This window comes from Mus pahari, chromosome 2 (genome assembly GCF_900095145.1).
Source record: "Mus pahari chromosome 2, PAHARI_EIJ_v1.1, whole genome shotgun sequence".
In the NCBI taxonomy this organism is placed as follows: Eukaryota; Metazoa; Chordata; class Mammalia; order Rodentia; family Muridae; genus Mus; species Mus pahari.
Window position 1 is genome coordinate 103,783,154 of NC_034591.1, and position 18,596 is coordinate 103,801,749.

At 47.5% G+C, this 18,596-nt stretch overlaps 1 protein-coding gene across 2 annotated transcripts in view; it reads right to left on the reverse strand.

Annotated features, from left to right (window-relative positions):
- Positions 1 to 10,978, reverse strand: part of Anxa4 (annexin A4) — a 56,291-nt gene extending 45,313 nt beyond the window's left edge. The window contains exon 1 of one of the 2 annotated variants that reach the window (XM_021190349.1): positions 10,905 to 10,978. The gene's annotated coding sequence lies outside the window, so the exon portion shown is untranslated. Of the gene's footprint in view, positions 1 to 10,383; positions 10,542 to 10,904 lie in introns of those variants that run through there. The other variant, XM_029534952.1, reaches the window with a different exon arrangement.
- Between the last annotated feature and the right edge of the window lie 7,618 nt (positions 10,979 to 18,596).

Consider the following 18,596-nt stretch of genomic DNA (forward strand, 5'->3'; position numbering starts at 1 on the left):
GAGAGAGAGACAGACAGACAGACAGACAGACACAGAAAGACAGACAGAGACAGACAGACACAGAAAGACAGACAGACAGACAGACACACAGAGAGAGAGAGACAGACAGACAGACAGAGACAGACAGACAGACAGAGACAGAAAGACAGACAGACAGAGAGAATCAGATAGTAACTGTGGTGACTAATGTCCTTCAAGTCATTCCCAGCACTCAGGAGACTGAGGCAGGAGGATTGTACATTTGAGGCTCCCTTGGACTATATTGAATAACTTGTTAATAAATAACTATTTTTATTTTTTAATTTTTTTTTAAATAACTATTTTTAACTGGTAGAAACTGAGAATTAGAGCAGCTCCCTTGAAAACAGCCCTCCCCTGCTAGAAAGTGGGTGCCTTTGGGCTCCCTACTGACTTGATCGATAGCCTTTTTCCCTGGCTCTGGACTCCTCCTAGCCATGAACCACACATCATGGTACTGAGCAACGGATGCTGTGGCTACACAGCTCCAGAGAAACTCAGGGTTTTTATCTTATGTGCATTGATGTGAGGGTGTCAGATCCCCTGGAACTGGTATTACAGGCAGTTGTGAGCTGCCGTGTAGGTGCTGGGAATTGAACTCAGGTCCGCTGGAAGAGCAGCCAGAGCTCTTAACTTCTGAGCCATCTCTCCAGCCTGCTCATTCTGATAACTTCACTCTTCAAAATGCCTTAGTTTCCCCCATATGCACTAATTTTGGGTTTTAAAATGCACTAACTCCCTGCTCCTGCAGGACCGAAGCCACCTTGAGTACTGTGTGCAATACACCTGCCGGGCAGGATGCGCCCTCTCTAGTGTTCCCTGAGCAACTAATTGGCACCAGCAGCTTTGTTCACTTTGAATATTTTTCCAGTTTTAATGTGTTCATTTGAATATAGTTTACAGACCTCACAAGGTACTCATTTGCGATTTACATGCACTATGCTAGCTAGCTACCTTAAATTATTTTCTAGCTTAAAAAGTACACACACACACACACACACACACACACATATTGAGAGAGAGAGAGAGAGAGAGAGAGAGAGAGAGAGAGAGAGAGAGAGAGAGAGACAGACAGACAGACAGACAGACAGACAGACAGACAGACAGACAGGCACACACACACACAGAGAGAGAGAGAGAGAGAGAGAGAGAGAGAGAGAGAGAGAGAGAGAGAGAGAGAGAGAGGCAGACAGACAGGACCTCATCCTGTAGCTCTGCCTGTAGCAGAACTCACTATATGAACCAGATTGGCCTCCCACTCACAGAAAGCCACCTGACTCTACCTCCCATGTGCTGGGATTAAAGGTGTGTGCCACCATCTTGTCTCGCTGACATTTAAGAACTTTAAACAGAAGCTGGCTCCCCGTGTAGAAGTGACAGGTAGTAGGACCTTCAGTGTTACCACTGTAAAGAGAAAGAGATGGAGTTGACACAGGAGCCCATGAGTTCCCTTGGGCAAATGAAGTTCTAAAAGCCAGAAGCCGTTTAGTTCAAATCAAATTCTCCTGGAGAGGATGAACCAGTTTTTAAAATGATGTTTCAAATATTAAATGGAAATTTAACAAAAGATGGGGTCAGAGCCTTCTGTCTATCTCATTATGTAGCCAAGGATGACCCTGAACTTCTGATCTGCCATCTCTACCCCCTTCCCCAGTCCTGGGGTCACAGTCATGCCTAACTACAGACATTTTATGTGGGGCTAGGGATCAAGCTCAAGGCTCTACGAATGCTAGGTTCTATCAGCTAAGCTTCATACCCAACTCATGAAATAAATTTTTTAGTATTTAACTTTTAGCTACTACAAAAAGTCTTAAGCATGTTTAAAATATCCTTAGCATTTGAATTGATGGTAAAATTGTAAATATTATGAAATCCAAATGTATATCAATTTTTTCTGGTGACAAGATAATATTGAAATTTAAATTGCCATTGCTATAGCCATAAAATATTAGTATAAGCTGAAAAAGTCATTAACAATTTTATATTGATTACATATTGAAATGATCATGCTTTGGATATACTGGTAAAATAATTGACTAGTTTTCTATTTTGTTTTTGATGCTGATGCTGGGAATTAAATCTGGACCTTTTCAAATCCTAAGCCTACACTCAACAAATGAGGTATAGCCCTAGTTTCAGTCTCTATTACTGAAGGTAACTGTCCCCATCTCCTTTGACTTATATGTATGTATGTATGTATGTATGTATGTATGTATGTATGTATGTATTTGGTGGCATATAAATTGGGGCAGCTCCTGGGCAGTAACCAGAGCATTGCCTGAAGCATCTCCTCTTTTCAGCATGTGTGTGTGTGTGTGTGTACATAGGTTTGTATGTAGAGGCCATTCTCAATCACTTCCCCATCTCAATGAGTTTGCTATTCAGACTGGATGGCCAGGGAGATCCCCAAACCCACCCAGCTCCTCTCCCTAGCTCAAATGTGCTAAGTACCTGTGGCCAGGCCTGGCTCTCATGTGGGTGGTGTGGATTCAAACCGAGGTTGTCACACTTACAGAGCAAGCGTTTTACCCACTGAGCCATCCCTTTACAGTTCCTTAATTCACTATAGGAAACTCAAACTTGCAAGTGCAGCTCATGGACAAACTCTAGATGTGGCTCACTGTTTTCCATAACTGACATGAATGACTGCAAGGCCGTTACAGTCAGACCTTGTTCTCCAACCTGCGGAAGCACAGCCAGTAGCCTTGTAATCCTCGACAAAGGATCTGTGTATTTTCCTAGTGTCTTCCTTCTGCCACTCACTGTTAGAAGGGAGGGAGGGAGGGAAAAGAGAGGGAGGGAGGGGGAGAGAGGGGCAGAGGGAGGGAAGAAAGGAGGAAAGGAGGGAGGAGGGGGAGGACAAGGGAAGACAATTCACTCAAAACATTGTATTAAAAAAAGGAGATTGTCCTTGGCAACTATCCACTTCAAAGAAACACTTGGGACACTTGGCCACCGTCAGGATTTGACAGAGCTCACTCTCTTTCCACCTTCTGTCTCAGGCCATTGGATTATTCACCGCAGCCCTTACTGAGCCCGCCAGTGCTGGACACTAAGACGACACTGAACTGAATCTGCCTTCGGAACAGGTTGGCTGCTCTCCTTGGAGGAGGTGGGTGGCACAGAGGCCAAGTGCCCCGTTGACAGCAGAGAGGAGAGCTGAGCCAAGGAAGCATTATCCTCGGATGTGTGCTTAATCGTGTGCATGTATGTCAAGTGTGCATGTATGTCAAGTGTGCATGTATGTCAAGTGTGCATGTATGTCAAGTGTGCATGTATGTCAAGGACGCGTGTATTAGGAGGACGAGGGAGAGGAAGGGAGGGGTGTCCCTGCTAAGTAGCTGCCGTCTGTGCCAGGGCAGTAGGGCATCTGCAGGAGATTCTGGGGCAGGCTGAGGGGGACAGTGACAAACCTAACAGCTTACTAATCACTGCCACGTTGGCCCAGGTTAGGAGAGAGCTGGGGTGGCTTGGATGGGAAATACCAAGGGTTCGATGAGGGTGTGACGGAGAGAGGTAGTTCTGAGAAGCTGTAAAGAGACAGGGCAGACGACGTCCATCCTAGTTCAGTAGAGAGGGTAAAGAGGCATGGGACATTTGCCTGAACAGCTGGACTGTGGCTTCTCACCCATTCATCCTAAGATACACCGAGTTCCAGGTGACATTAGGACACTTGACTAGACATCCTGTAAGACTGCAGAGCTGAGAAGACCCCAGAGCTGAGGATCGGTGGTGGAGTAATTTCTCTGCATGTAAGAGGCCCTAGTCCAACCTCCAGTACCATAAAAGCTAAACAAAATCACAAAACCCTCAATAAACACAGGTGATCAATTTAAATAGCTAACTCTGAAAAAATAAAAAAAAACACTCACACACACACATTCAAATAACCAAGCACGCTGGAGGGAAGACCCAGCAACACCAGCCATCAGAGCAGACTACATCAGAACCACAGCGATGTCACCTGACCCCGGAACAGGTTGCTGTTATTCAAATGACTAAGGCCAGTTCCTGCAAGCAACATTGTGGCATCAGGATCCTTGCACAGTGTTGGTTGGGGATGCAAACCACCATGGAAAACAGCCCGGAAGTTCCTCAGGGAATTCAAACCAGAACTCTGTATGACCCACCACACCCACCCCAGGGTCTAACTCAGAGGAAGTGAAGTCACTGGGTAAAAGACACTCACTCTCCCATGTTCACTGAAGCTCCCTTCACAACTGTCAAGAAGTGGAACCAACTCCAGCACGCATCAACTGATGGATGGACAGAAAAAGCAAAGCAAAGCAAAGCAAACCCAAACGAACACACACAGTGTGTGTACTATGAGACACAAAGAGAATGAAAACCTTGTCATTCACAGCTACTTGGATGGAAATGGAGTCACTGAACACACACAGAACATTGGACAAAGAAAGGCAAGCACGGCACTACCTCACTCCTGTGGAATAGAAAACTTACAGAAATAGAGAGTAGAATGGGGATTCTCATTGGCAAGGGGAGGAGGGAGTAGAGAGGGATTAATCAGCAGACCTGGGTTAGAGTTAAACAGAAAGAGAAGTTCTGGCGTGGACTGTATCACAGGGTGACCACAGATATTAATACATGGTACATTTCCAAAAGCTAGAAGGTGGCTAGTATGTAGCTCAGTGGGTAGTGTGCTTGCCTGGCATGCACAAGGCTCTGGGTTCGATGCCCACCACTGCTGCCAATAAAACCAGATGTGGTACCAATGGCTGTAACCCGAAACAGGGAGGTAAGCCCGGGAAGACCGGCAGTCAAGGTCAGCCTTGGCTATACAGTTTAGGGCCAACCTGGGCTACGGGAGACCCTGCCTTTAAAAAATCCAAGCCTGAGTGGAAGAGTCACTGAAAAAATAAAAAAAATCTCAAATACATACACTAAAATTTCCTCTTGATCCAGGAGATAGCATCTTAGTGAGCGGCAAGTTCCAAGCAGCCTCCATGTCACCAGACACAGTAAACCAGGCACTTGTAGGGTTTATTTGTTTTAAGTAATCCAATTACCTATTTGTGTCAACACACATCTATAGGTCTTAGAACAACACAACATTCTGAAAGGGTGATGGAAGGTGACTCGAATACCGAATACTATCGGTTGAGGCCAACAGTTCCTGCTCAGATTTCCCATACTCCATGTGGCCAGAACCGATCTTCTGTAGTCAGCTTTCGGTTTTGGTTTTGTTTGTTTGTTTTTAAAATCCTTTTGAGTTAGCCAAGAAATAGATACTTTAGTTTTTAAATTCCATGTAATCACAAAGGGCTTACTGAACTGTGTTCTTTCTTCTAGTTTGGGGCCAACTAAACTTTTTTTTTCACGGATAGGAAGTTTCTCAGGCATGAGTGCGCGCGCGCGCGCGCGCGCACACACACACACACACACACACACACACACACACACACACACAGAGCAGATCTAAGAAAAACTCCTAGAATTGAACTGCTAGAATGCCTTCTAATAAAATTTGACACAAGCTACCAAATTTCTGAGCAATCCTTCACGTGGTCCTCAGCGCTTTCCAGACATCCTTGCCTGGGCTCAGAAGGGTGTTTGGAAACCTCTTGAAACTGTGGGGAATGTTGAGTTCACTTCTCTCAAGAAGGAGCTGGTGGCTTCAGTCACTCTGGGTGGTGGTGGTGGTGGTGGTGGTGGTGGTGGTGGTGTTGGGGCGGGGACCTCTATGAAGGATAACAATCACGGAGTCAGGGGGGCCCATGGCTTTAGTCACATTCTTACGATCCCCTATCATAGGATCCCCTACTGAAGAATGATAACTACTGAATCAACGGGTCCTCCCAAGCATCCAGAAGGAGCTCCTGCAGACAGTAACACTAAGCCCCTGAACATGCAATTGCACCTTTTGCTCCCCAAGAGGTAGATGTTGGACCCCAGTTCCTGGAAAGGCCCTGGTCCCTTCTCTATGGGAGAGAGCTCAGGCACAAGTGAATCAGGAGATTGAGGCTCTAGGTTAGCCTCCGATAATAATGCCACCTGTCCCTCTCCAGGGGGAGGGTCCCTCACACAGAGGACCACATCCTCGAGGGCCAGAAAGTGTCTGCTCTCTGGAATCTTACTGCTCAGCTCTGGGTGGCATCTAGGCCTGAGGGTTAGGGGAGGAGTGGGGAGGAACTTACAGGATTTCTACACCGTCACCTGCATTCTGGCCTTTAGTCACCGTTTATGTCTGGGCCTATGGTGGTGGTGACAACATTCACAACAGATGTTTTATGACCAGCCCAGGAGGCAGTGTGACAAATTACTGACCTTGAACAATGGAAACTTTTCAGTTTAGAAAATGCTCTTCAGAAATGGTGTTTGGGGGACCCACAGCAAAATCACAGCTCAGTTCAAACACAGACACCAAAACATTATATACCCCACCAGCCCATAATGGGCCTCAGCAGCCCTTGGCTTCCTCGGCAGTTAACGGAGTGTATTAATCCATCTCAGCTTCAATCACGTTAAACAACAGAATTCCCTGAGCTGAAGCTAAGCCTAGAAGCACTGAGCCCTGTAAGACTGCACTGAGGGACTAGGGTGACAGTGTAGCTGGTATAGAGGTGTCTTGCAAGTACCAGGATAGTCTGATGCCCCAGAAACTGAGTTTTAAAACAGTGAGGTATGAGCCGGGTGTGGTGGCACATGCCTTTAATCCCAGCACTTGGGAGGCAGAGGCAGGCGGATTTCTGAGTTCCAGGCCAGCCTGGTCTACAGAGTGAGTTCCAGGATAGCCAGGGCTACACAGAGAAACCCTGTCTCGAAAAACCAAAACCAAACCAAACCAAAACAGTGAGGTATGGTAGGTGTGCATATGATCTCACTGCTGGGGAGGCAGAGACAGATCCCCAAGGCTCACTGGCCGGTCAGCCTGGCTTATGTGGTGGCTCTAGGTCAGGATGTCACCTGAGGAACACACACATACACACGCATGCAGAGAGAGTTAATCTGATCACAAAGCAGATGTGACTGGTATAGCAGATTTGTCCTTCAGAATGGGGAGTCTTAGAAAGTTCCCCTTCATTCACATCACCTAGAACATGTAGTGTATGTTCTACACTACATATAATATGTAACAGGTAGAACATAACAGATCAGAGTCGATGGAAGATCACATTTTCACATGTCATTCAGCTTAGCATGTGTGTTCGTTCGTTCGTGAGTTTGTAAGGTCTGCTTCTCACAGCGAAGTCGTGGTAAAACCTTTAAATAAGCTGGTCTTGGGATCCCAGTTCATCATACTGGTCTGGGACAGTGACCCTGCAGAGTATGATGGTGCACACCTGTAGTTAAATAAAACCAGGACACAGAAGGCTGAGACAGAAGAATATCAAACTCCAAGTTAGCCTGGGTTACACAGTAAGAACATCTCAAAAAAATTTTGTTTTGTTTTGTTTTAAGAATAGTGCAAGAGCCAGTTATAGTGGCACATGACTTGAACCACAACACTCAGGAGGCAGAGGCTGCCAGATCTGAGTTCTAGGTCAACCTGGTCTGCATAGTGAATTCCAGGAGAGTCAGGGCTGTTGTCTTGGAAACAGGCAAACAAGAATGGGGAAAGGATCTGAGTAGTATTTAGACTTTCTAGGGGAGCTTGATGAACCCTGAAGTTTGAGGAAGTATTAGGAATCTTTTATAGCTTTATCAGTACAGCTCTACAGAGCCTCGCCCAGGCCTTCTCTGCAGTGAGAACTCTCAGCAGCTCCAATACTCTCCCTATGGGTCCCAAAAGCCACTTTCTCAAGTTCAATGAGCAAATACCCAATATCATAAGGAGTTAGTCATTCCCAAGCCCACATGCCAAGCCCTTCAAGAATTTAAGAGCCACTGATTCCTACCCCCACAAGCACACACTACAGCTTCCCTTTCCTGGTCAAAAAAGCTTCAGGTTTCTATTGAGGCAGGGGACTGTGGTGCTGGGGGTTGAACTACTGGTCTTGTGATCTTAGGCAAGCAATCTACCAACAGAGCTACATTCTCATCCTGGCTCTACTTCGGTCAACTCTATTGTACTTGGCCATTTGCCATGGAGAACGTTGAAGCAGAAAGAAAAACACAGATCAAGACTCCATTAGGAAGCCAGAACTCCAAGGCTCACTATGAACCAAGTCCAGAGTCTCGGTTGGACTTGAGCCTCACCTCACAAGTCCCACCCCTTTGGAGGGCCGGGGCTTGAAGCCTTGTGTCTTCGTCTGTACCAGGTTATGAGCCCATTCCAGGCTGAGGAGAATTAGAATATTGTGCCTAGGGTGACCACTACTCAAAGACACTCTGAGGAGACCATCTCAGTGCCTGTTAAATTCCCTTCATACTCTAAACACCAAGGTTTGGGGAAAATGACAGCCCCAAACCCAAGCAACAGCTTTTTGAAAGCTTCCTGTTTTCGATTTAAAAGGTCTATAATTTAGGTGGCTGGAGACATAGGTTCAGTTGGGAGAGTGCTTGCCTAGCCTGCACAAGGCCCTGGGTGGGATCCTCAGCACTCCATAAGCCTAGGCATGGTTCTATACACCTATAACCCCAGCATTCAGAACCAGCGACAGTAGGATCAGAAGTTTGAGTACATCCTTGGCTACACAAGAAGTTTGAGGCCAGCCTGGGCTACCTTAGACCCTATCTCAAAATCGAAGATAAAATAAAGAATACAATTTTAAGGGCTCTCCTCCCAATTTTCCCTATGATTTAAATGTAAAACATAGTTTTAGTCGAGTAATTGGGTGAAACTGGCACTTAGAGAAAATCTGCTTGCTCACTCTGTAGCTTCCCTCATTCCTTGACGCATGACCCATCTCCAGTGCAGACCCCTCACCTTGATCTCTCTTGGAGAGGATCAGGGTTGCCTATAACTATGCAAGCAAGATCAGGAAAAGAAAGGATTGGCTGGTCACAAACAAAGCAATGCGCCCTGGGATGTAGGGATGTAGGACCAAGAAGCTCAGCCTGTGGGTACTGATGGATAGAGAGAGGACCAAGAGGCTCATCCTGTGGTTATTGATGGCTGGAGGGAGGATCAAGAGGCTCACTCTGGGTACTGATGGCTGGAGGGAGGACCAAGAGGTTCAGCCTGTGGGTACTGATGGCTGGCAGGCACAGCTTGACCTGTTAATCTCCAGACTGCTTTCAGAGAAAAAGAAGATGATCCCTGACCAAAGCAGGGACTCCAGCTAGGAGGAAATCATCACCCTCGCTCTAATAGCTCTGTGTTTCTAGGACCACTGGGTGAGTGTACGTGTGTGTGTGTGTGTGTGTGTGTGTGTGTGTGTGTGTGTGTGTCCTGAAATCAACAGAAACCTGATTTGACTGGCTATGGCAAAATGGCCATCACTGAAGTTAGTGGCTCTCAAGTGACTGTGGTAATCTCAATCTAGTTCACAACCTCTCCTGCACACTCTTTACAAAAACATTACATTAAGTGTGTGTGTGTGTGTGTGTGTGTGTGTGTGTGTGTTCTCCAAGCCCACAATGGGGTGTCAGATACCCTGGATCTGGAGCTTCGGGGAGTTGGGAGCCATCTGAAGTGGGTACTGAGAATTCAACTGCAGTCCTCTGAGGGAGCAGCCAGTGTTCTTGACCACCAAGACCTCCAGCCCCGACCTACTCTTGTGTTGATTTTGTTTTTTGTTGGCTGGGTCTTTCTATTTTTGGAGGCCAGATCTCGTATAGTCCAGCTACCCTCCAATATTACCCTGAACTACCGATTGTCCTGAAGTACTGAGATTCTATTCCTTTTAAACCTAAAACGAAGCTTTCAAAAGGGTGTTGCTTAGGTTTGGGACTGTCAGTTTTTCCAAACTGTCCTCAAAGGCAAACACACACCTGGCTTATTTGGAACCAAGAATAAAACCCAAGACTTCTGGTGTGCTGGGGGCATGCTGTCAACTGAAGTATATTCATGGTCCTCCCCTCTTGTCCTTCTCTCCTCCGTTCTCTAGGGACTCACTGTCATTCGTGAAGTTGCTTCCCACCTAAGGAAGCAGTGTGTCTGGGAACAATGGCAGCGGGATAGGTAACAACCGGCCATCCTACCCACCCTTCCACCATCTGCTAAAGTGCCCAGTTTTAATGAAAGGCGCAGTTGCTTAAGGCCCAGAGTGCTCCTCCAGTAAATGGAGGCTTTCATACACTTGAGGTACACATTGAGCCAGCAGAGGGTTAAACTTCCAATTGTCTTAGGCGACAAAGTCGCCAACTGGTCAAAGCACTGAGAACTGAGTTAGAATGTAGACACAGGCAGACACAGAATAAAAACTAAGAATAAGATAATTCCCGGGTGCCAGATACTGTGCGGAGACCGTTCGCTACAAGAGAGGCGAGGAGCGCCCTAAGAAGAAGAGAAAGCAAACTTACTTGCAAAAAGAAAATGTAACACAAGTAGCGCTGGAGTGAGCTTCAGAGAATGTTAACTCAGTGGCTTATCCTCAGTGCAGAGTCCCAGGGGCTTTGACTCAGCAAAGGACTGCAGGAGACTCGGAGTGCTGTGCACCGTGCGGCACTGCCTGCTCCTTCCCACGTTTCCCAGGTGGCTGCTCCGGTCCAGGACCTCACGCTTCCAGGGCGCGGAGCCAGGTGGCCCAAAGAACCGCCTCTGGTCACAGTACCCAGTCCCTGAGCCCAAGATCCCCAGCCACAGTCTAGGACAAACGGCGGGAGCCCAAGATTCCCAGGTCCGAGCCCAGGACGGCGGGCGAGCCCAGGATCCCGGGGTTAAGTTCAGGTTTCCAGGCCCCAGCTGCGACCGAGCCTAGGATTCCCCAAATGAAGTCTCGATCTCTAGGTCCGAGCCTAGGACACCCGCCCGGAGCCTAGGACCCACACCTAGAGCCCAGAGCCCGCGGCGGAGGTCTGGACCACTGCCCTAAGCCCCTTACCTCTGGTGCGGAGACAGGCTCTAGTCTACGGCGGCTGCCACACCCTCGTCCCGGCCGATAGTCCCGCCCCGTCTTGGGGTGGAGACTGAGCCCAAGTTCCTGGTTGTCCCTTTGCCCACGGGAAAGTCCCTCCCCCGAAGAAGCGCAACTAGAGCACGGGCATCGCCCCCAGCACCAGGAGGCGCCTGAGGCAGATCACACACTCGGTCTTCAACCTCACTAAGGACAGCGAGCCCACTCAGGACCCTGATCCTGCACAACCAGACTCCCAGGGTCTCGGCTTCGCACCCTGCTGGGATCGCACAGCACTCGGGGGCCTTAGCGCTCCAGCCTTGAGCCTAGACCAGTCTTGACTTGAGTGAACTGGAAAAGCAGAACGTGACATCTGAGGGCACATTTCATGTCCTTCTTTCACATTACAACATACGTTCCAGAAAATTCTCAGCAGTTGCACGCCTCCCTTAAAGAAGACAGATGCAATCCCCAAAGTCAGGGGAAGGGTTCTGGGAGACAGGTACAGGTCACCTTTGGGACCGGGGGTTAGGAGCAACTCCAGGTTACCCACTGAACTTCCAACTGAAGCATTGCTTGGTTGCTAGCCAGCCTGGTTCTGGCTCCTTGCTGAACACGGAGGCACATGCCTCTTGCCACAAGGACAGTGAATGCTTGAAGAACAGAGGCAGGTGCAGGCAACACGGGCTCCACAGGCAACCTCCAATTTCATTTAACAAAGAATGGGTCGCTTTGGGCAGTGTTTGCTCTCCAGCCAACCAAATCCTAGGTGGTCATTATTTTAAATTATATCAGCAACTATAGCTAGAGGAGGTGGCTTATTGTGTGGTTAACAGCTGAGGAGGTCAGGAGGGGGAAGGCTCATCTAGAGTTGGGCCTGTCCTTTCACATTCAGAAGCCTAAATGTTTCTAAGCTTCCACAAGGGGAGACAAAATTAATCAAGGTAATAGGAAGGGGCAAAATGAAGATTCAAAACTGTTGCATCCTTTTAAAAGTAATTAGGTGCAGGGAAGGTGGGAAGATAAAGGTTAGTGTCTAGGAACTGCAGTTAGCCCACAGCTAAGCTGACCTTTATAGCAAGTGCAAACAGGCCGCAGACCTCCGATGCCCCTTCTCCCAAGGTCTGCCCTAGCCCAGGTCGGGAACCACAGACAGGGGCTTTTTACATATAAATATATGTGCAGTTTACTTATTTTATGTGTATAGATTTTGTCTGTATGTATGTCAACACACCAGCATAGGATTCCTTGGCTGCTGGGAATTGAAGGCCTGTCTTTGGGGAAGAGTTAGTGCTAGTCCCCACCTGAGTCTTTTATAGGACACAAAGGCCAGGGACTCCATCTGGCCCAGGCTTAACTGGGATCTGAGGGCTGGGATCAGGGGAGGGCTGACCTCCAGCAGGAGCCTCGCCTCTTTCTGAGCTCTGACAGTCGACAGGTGACACGCGACTTCTTCCGACAGCCGGCAGGTTCTCCTGGGAATGCCCAGAAGAGCACTAACAGGGCATCTGTGTCCTGTCTTACTTCTGGGGAACCTGATCTCACCCAGAGCATTAAAACAATGACTAGAGTTGTTCAACTTAAGGACTCAGACTTCACACTCAAGATATCAAAATGAGGCACCGCCAGGCACACACATGATGTACCTACACACTTGTAGACAAAACACTTGTATACATAAAATAAAATATTTTTTTATAAATATGAAAAGAGCGCCAGGCAGTGGTGGCGCACGCCTTTGATCCCAGCACTTGGGAGGCAGAGGTAGGCAGATTTCTGAGTTCAAGGCCAGCCTGGTCTACAGAGTGATTCCAGGACAGCCAGGGCTACACAGAGAAACTCTGTCTTGAAAAACCAATATAATTCCCAGCACCCACATGGTGGTTCACAACCATCTTTAACTCCAGTTCCAAGAGATCTAACAATCTCCTCTGGTCTCCATGGACATCAGGCATGCAAGTAGTGCACAGGCATGCATGCAGACAGATAAAACACCCATACACATTTTTTTAAATACCAAAATAAATACACATATCTGTTAGATTTGAAGCCCAGAACAAATGGCCGAGTTATTTAACATATGAAAGCAGATGCTGGCTGCCATGTTCTCACTGCATCCTGCCAGTCCCAACCTGTGTCAGGGGCCCTCCTGGATGGCATACCTTAGGAGAGTCAGATTAGAAGCAGCTTGATCGTGAGGAGTTCCTTGGGGTAGGGAACTCATTTATGCCACTCCTGGGTTTCAGTACAAGATGAATGAAAAAGAAAAGAAAAAGGGAAAGAAAAAATAATAAGGAAAGAACATGAGAGCTCCTAGGAATGGCGGAGGTGTAAGTTTATTATAGGTATGGTATGTGGGAGAGCATAGCCAGGGTCAGAGTGGACATGACCCTGAGCCACGTAAGGAGACGGGAGAAGTAAGAGAGGAGAACTAGGTGCAGCATCCAGGATGCCCAGAAGAGAGCAGGTATCCAAAAAGTGGGACTATACAGGAAAAACCACCCAGCCCCTGGGCTGGAGTAGAGGATAGGGCATGCCTGCCAGGAGGACCCTCTAACAGGCAGGGTCTGAGGGGTGCAGGGAGGACCTGGCCCCCAGTTTACTTTAATGTGTTAGGTAGGCACCTCAGCTGTGTACCCCAGGGTTTGAGATCTAACAATACTTACTTCAGATTTCTTCTGAAGTTGAATGAAAGCAAGAGTAGACTTTTTTTCCCCCCATAACGAAACTGGGCTTGATGGGACACACCTGTAATCCCAGCACTTGGGAGGTAGATCAGAAGGATCAGGAGTTCAGGATCATTCTCAGGTACATCGCAAGTTCAAGGCCAGCCTGGGATCCATGAGCCCCTGTCTCAAAGAAAAAAAATAAAAAAAACCAAAAGCCTATCAATAGTCCCAGGGATGTAGCTTGGTGGTGAAGCACGTGCTGAGCATACACACGACCCTAGACCCACCCCCCAGACTACATAAACAAGCATCTCTCAAGACTAACTCCTCTCTGGCAACTGAGAAGCAGAAAGCCGGGTGATAACTGTCTTAGCCTGAGAAAGCAGAGCCCAGTGCCAGGAGAAAGCCAAGGAGCATCGTGAAATGTGACCTCATTTCCGAGCTCTGAAGGACTCGGCCCCTGTACCAGATGCCTCTGAAAGTGGATATCCAGGGAAGACTAAAGTCAGGCTCTCCATTGGAAATCTGTTCAGGTGGCAGCTGGTGCTCTGTCCCCTCTGCTCAGCTGTCACCTCTCCTCTTTCACCCAGGTAGAAGGCTGGAAGACTGGAAGGGCCTTCTCCAGAAGAGTAGAGAAGGGTATTTTGGGGTAAGGGTACCAGATTCAGTCAAGGTACACTGGTGGTCAAAGGCAGCCTGACACTTGGTGACTTAAAACAGCGACCACTTTATTTCTGTCTTGTTAAAATTCATGATGTTGTGGATCTGCATTTGGACAGTGCTGGGCTAGGCATGCCCAATACTTCCTACCACTGTGGCATCAACGGAGGCTGATTGCAAGGGCAGGCTAGCTACGTTCGCCAACCTGGAGGATTCCTTCATGTGTTAGGCAACATGGGAGGCACTATGACAACAGTGTGGAGGACTGTCCTCCAGTGGTACCATCCACCAGAGAACCTGCATATGCCATATCCACCTAAAGTCAGATTTCTTGTGCAGAAGGTCAGGGTTACCGGAAAGAACACTGTAGTAGACTGCCCCAGCCCACAGGACACTTTATTCCGTGGTCCTTGAGGGGGATCACAAACCTAGAAAGAAATGGGAATAAAGAAAGAGACGAAGACCATGCATGTTTGTCATAGTCTCTTTTACTAAGGGGAGATGCNCAGGTTATATACAATTTGGAGAGGGGTGATCAAAGGTATACAGTGAGAGAAATAATTGGGAAGAGTTATTTGCAAGTCTAATANNTTTAGTGATTCATCTAGGGTCCTTGGCGCCACTGCCCTGAGACATAGGGCGGCTTATCTAAGATTCCTTTCTCAGAGTCCAGATCCTCCTAATAGTTCAAGGTGACAGCTCTGGGCAGCTCTGGAATATGAGAAGACTCCCTCAGTTCTTGATGTCTGTTTAGGTCTTGCTGGTTCCCAGGAGTGGCCTTGCAGAGGGAGAGGGGGAAGGGCTCTTGACAAAGAACTATGTGGCTCTTAGCTGCATACTGTGAAAACACCTGGGCTGCGGGATGCCCTGGGTATAAGATGCCTGGGCTTTCTCAACCTGGTCTCTCAACCAGTGACTTACTGTTGCAGTCTGTACATTTGTAGTCACTAAGACCCACAGGGATCTAGGGATCCACTGCTAATTGTATCTGTATGAGGGTGAGCATATCTGAGTTGGGAGATTGGAGTCTCTCTCTGCGGAGTCTAAGAGCAAAACCAAAAAGAGAAACTGGAAGCAATACTAAGGTTAATAAAGGCAGCTGTCAAGCCCCACCCACTCACAAAGGCAGGTGTTAGCTTTTCCTCTAAGCTCCGTCCAACAGTTACCTAGCAACAGCTGGGTAAGAGCTTGGCTTCAGTATAAAAGGACTGTTGCTCATGCCCCTGACCCTTGTCTTTTTCTGTCTCCTCTCTTTCTCTGTCTCTAGCAGGCAGCTGCCAATCAATCTCACTTGTGGGATTGCTGGACAAAATTCAGGACACTTAGATACATTGGAACTTCATCTGGAAGTGGTGGTGCCTGACAAATCCCAGCACTTGTGAAACAGAAGAATCAGAAGTTCAAAGCCAGCCTGGGCTACTTAAGAAACTCAATGCCAGCCTGAGCTACATGAAACTCTATTTCAAAAAAAGAGATAGAATAGACATCCTTTAAGAAGATAGGGAATTAAACCTGATCTTTACTTTTTTAAAGGATAAGATTGCCCGGCGTGGTGGCGCACGCCTTTAATCCCAGCACTCGGGAGGCAGAGACCAGCCTGGTCTACAAAGTGAGTTCCAGGACAGCCAGGGCTATACAGAGAAACCCTGTCTCGAAAAAAAAAAGGGGGGGGGGATAAGATTTTTTAAATTAGGGCTGGAGAGATGGCTCAGCGGTTAAGAGCACCGACTGCTCTGCCAAAGGTTCAATTCCCAGCAACCACATGGTGGCTCACAGCTATCTGTAATGGGATCCGATGCCCTCTTCTGGTGGGTCTAAGGACAGCGGCAGTGTACTCATATAAATAAAAATAAATAAAATTTTTTTAAAAAGATTTTTTAAATTAAAAATATAAAAACAAAAGAAAGACTGAGCCAGTGAGCCAGTGAGATTCACCTGCCACCAAGCCTGGTGACCTGAATTTGATTCTTGGGACCAGCATGATAGAAATGACTCTGGCAAGTTGTCCTCTGATCTTCTTTTTGTACACGCTATGATGGTGTGAGCATACACAGAGGCACACACAAATAACTAAGTAAATAGATAAATAAATAAATGAATGAATAAGTGTGAATCAAGTTTAAAGGAGAAGCTCACTATGAGAGGTGGGAAGGGAGCGTTAGGAAGTACAGAGCCCACCTAAGTCCCTGGAGAGGCAGAGGATCTCTGTGAGCTCTAGAGGGGCCTGGTCTACAGAGCAAGTTCCAGGCCAGCCAGAGCTGCACAGAGGAACCCTGTCTCAAGAAACAACAACAACCACCCACCACAACACGCAGCCATCCCCCAGTACACTCAGGAGATTGCTCCCAGAGCTGAGGTCAACACTAAACTCTCGCCTATCTTTGTTGTTTACTTTGCTTGGTTTCGTTGTTGCTACTGCTGCTGTTCTTTTGTTGGAACCAAGTCTTACTGTGTGGCCTAAACTCTCTCACAATAGTGATCCCCCTGCCTCATCCTCCCCAGTGCTGATAGAGACGTGCACACCCACACCCCGCTCTCTCATCTGTTAGGAACCATCTCTAGATTATTTAGACTTCACAGAACAGTGTAAATAGTTACTATTCTGGGTCATTTGGGAAACAGTAAGAAGGCAAATGTGTCTTAAATATTCAGTACAGATCCAACTGTGTGATTTCTGTAAGCTGTGGCTGCATGGGTCCATGCTTGAACTCACAGATGCAGGGGCCACCTGCAGAGACAGAACATAGAGAAGCTAGATGCGGCTGCGAGGCAGACAAACTTAGGGCTAGCTTAGCAACCTGGACCTCCACTTAGCTTGGGCTATGCACACACCTGTCTCCTAACAATGCACGTAGCAACTTAGGACACACACACACACACACACACACACACACACGAACATATCAGGCTGCAGGTTTCATCCACTTCAAATTCCTCCCTAGCAACCTTTAACAACTCTCTTTCGTGGTCAGTTTTATTGGGGACACATGGGTAACTGATAGAAGGGGCTGGTCTAGCCTGATAGAAGGGGCTGGTCTAGCCTGAACTAATTTGTGTGTGCTCCCTGCAAGCCAGACTGTCCTCTGAGGGAGCTTTCAGAGGAAAAATCTACTTACCCTCTTATGCCTATGGACGACTGGGTGTGCATATGATTAAAATCAGATGCGTCATGCGAAAAGCTACCATTTCTGTAAGACTTATGTGTTCCAGCCACTGGGCACAAGCACTGTCCATATATAGTACCAGCCAGTCAGTCCTCATCAGCTTGAGTTAGGTACTTGTGTGTCTATAAACATCACTATAGATGTTTGTACTGAGGTGGTTTGAGTTAGGTACTTGTGTGTCTATAAGCATCACTATAGATGTTTGTACTGAGGTGGGTTTGCAGGTCGAGAAGCCCCCCACCCTCTGTAAGCTCATGTACCTGAACACTTGCTTCCAGTTCATGGTGCTTTTTGAGGAGATGGCACAGCCTTGATGGGTCATGCGAGACCCACACAGCTCTCCTCCCCACCCCACCTCCTCCCAAACTATGAAGGAGCGGTAACAAACAGCTGTGTGGCTGGTGCTGCCACTCAATGGTAGAGTGCCTGCCTGCCTGGATGTGGGGGACAGTGGATTTGATTGATTCTGGCACCTCTATTAACAATAACAGAAATGCTGGGCAGTGGTGGCACCCACCTTTAATCTTGGGAGGCAGAGGCAGGCAGTTCTGAGTTCGAGGCCAGCCTGGTCTTCAGAGTGAGTTCCAGGACAGTCAGAGTTACACAGAGAAACCCTGTCTCAAAAAAAACAAAAGAAAACAATAATAGAAGCAATAATTAGTCAAGCATAGTGGTGTAGGTCTTTAATCCCAGTGTGGGAGGTAGAGGCAGGAGGATCAGATGTTCTAGGTCCATTCTCAGCTATGCATTGAAGATAGCCTGGGCTACATTATACCCTGTGTCAAAAATAGAAAAAATAATAATTTAATAAATAACTTTTGTTTTGCTCCATGAAATCTAGAATTTTGCAGGGGGGAGGGTAAGAAACAATCATAAGACCTCCACATGAAGGACAGACATTTCAGGTCAGATTGGAGACCCCTCTTCCAAAAGTCACTGAAATGGTACAAGGCATATCAATAGAGGGTTTTTACCTTTAGTGACAATTTTCTTCTCCAGTTCTGGAGATGGAACCCCAGGTCAATGGCCAGGCTCCATCTGGTCACTAGACAGGAAAAAAGGCAGCCTTTGGCCCCTGGGGATGGTAGCTTCACAAAGCATAGAGAGAAACCTTACAAAGGTGACATCCTCTGAGGATGGCATTTTCCATAAGAGGCTTAGGCTGCTGGAAGGGGACCAAACTGCAT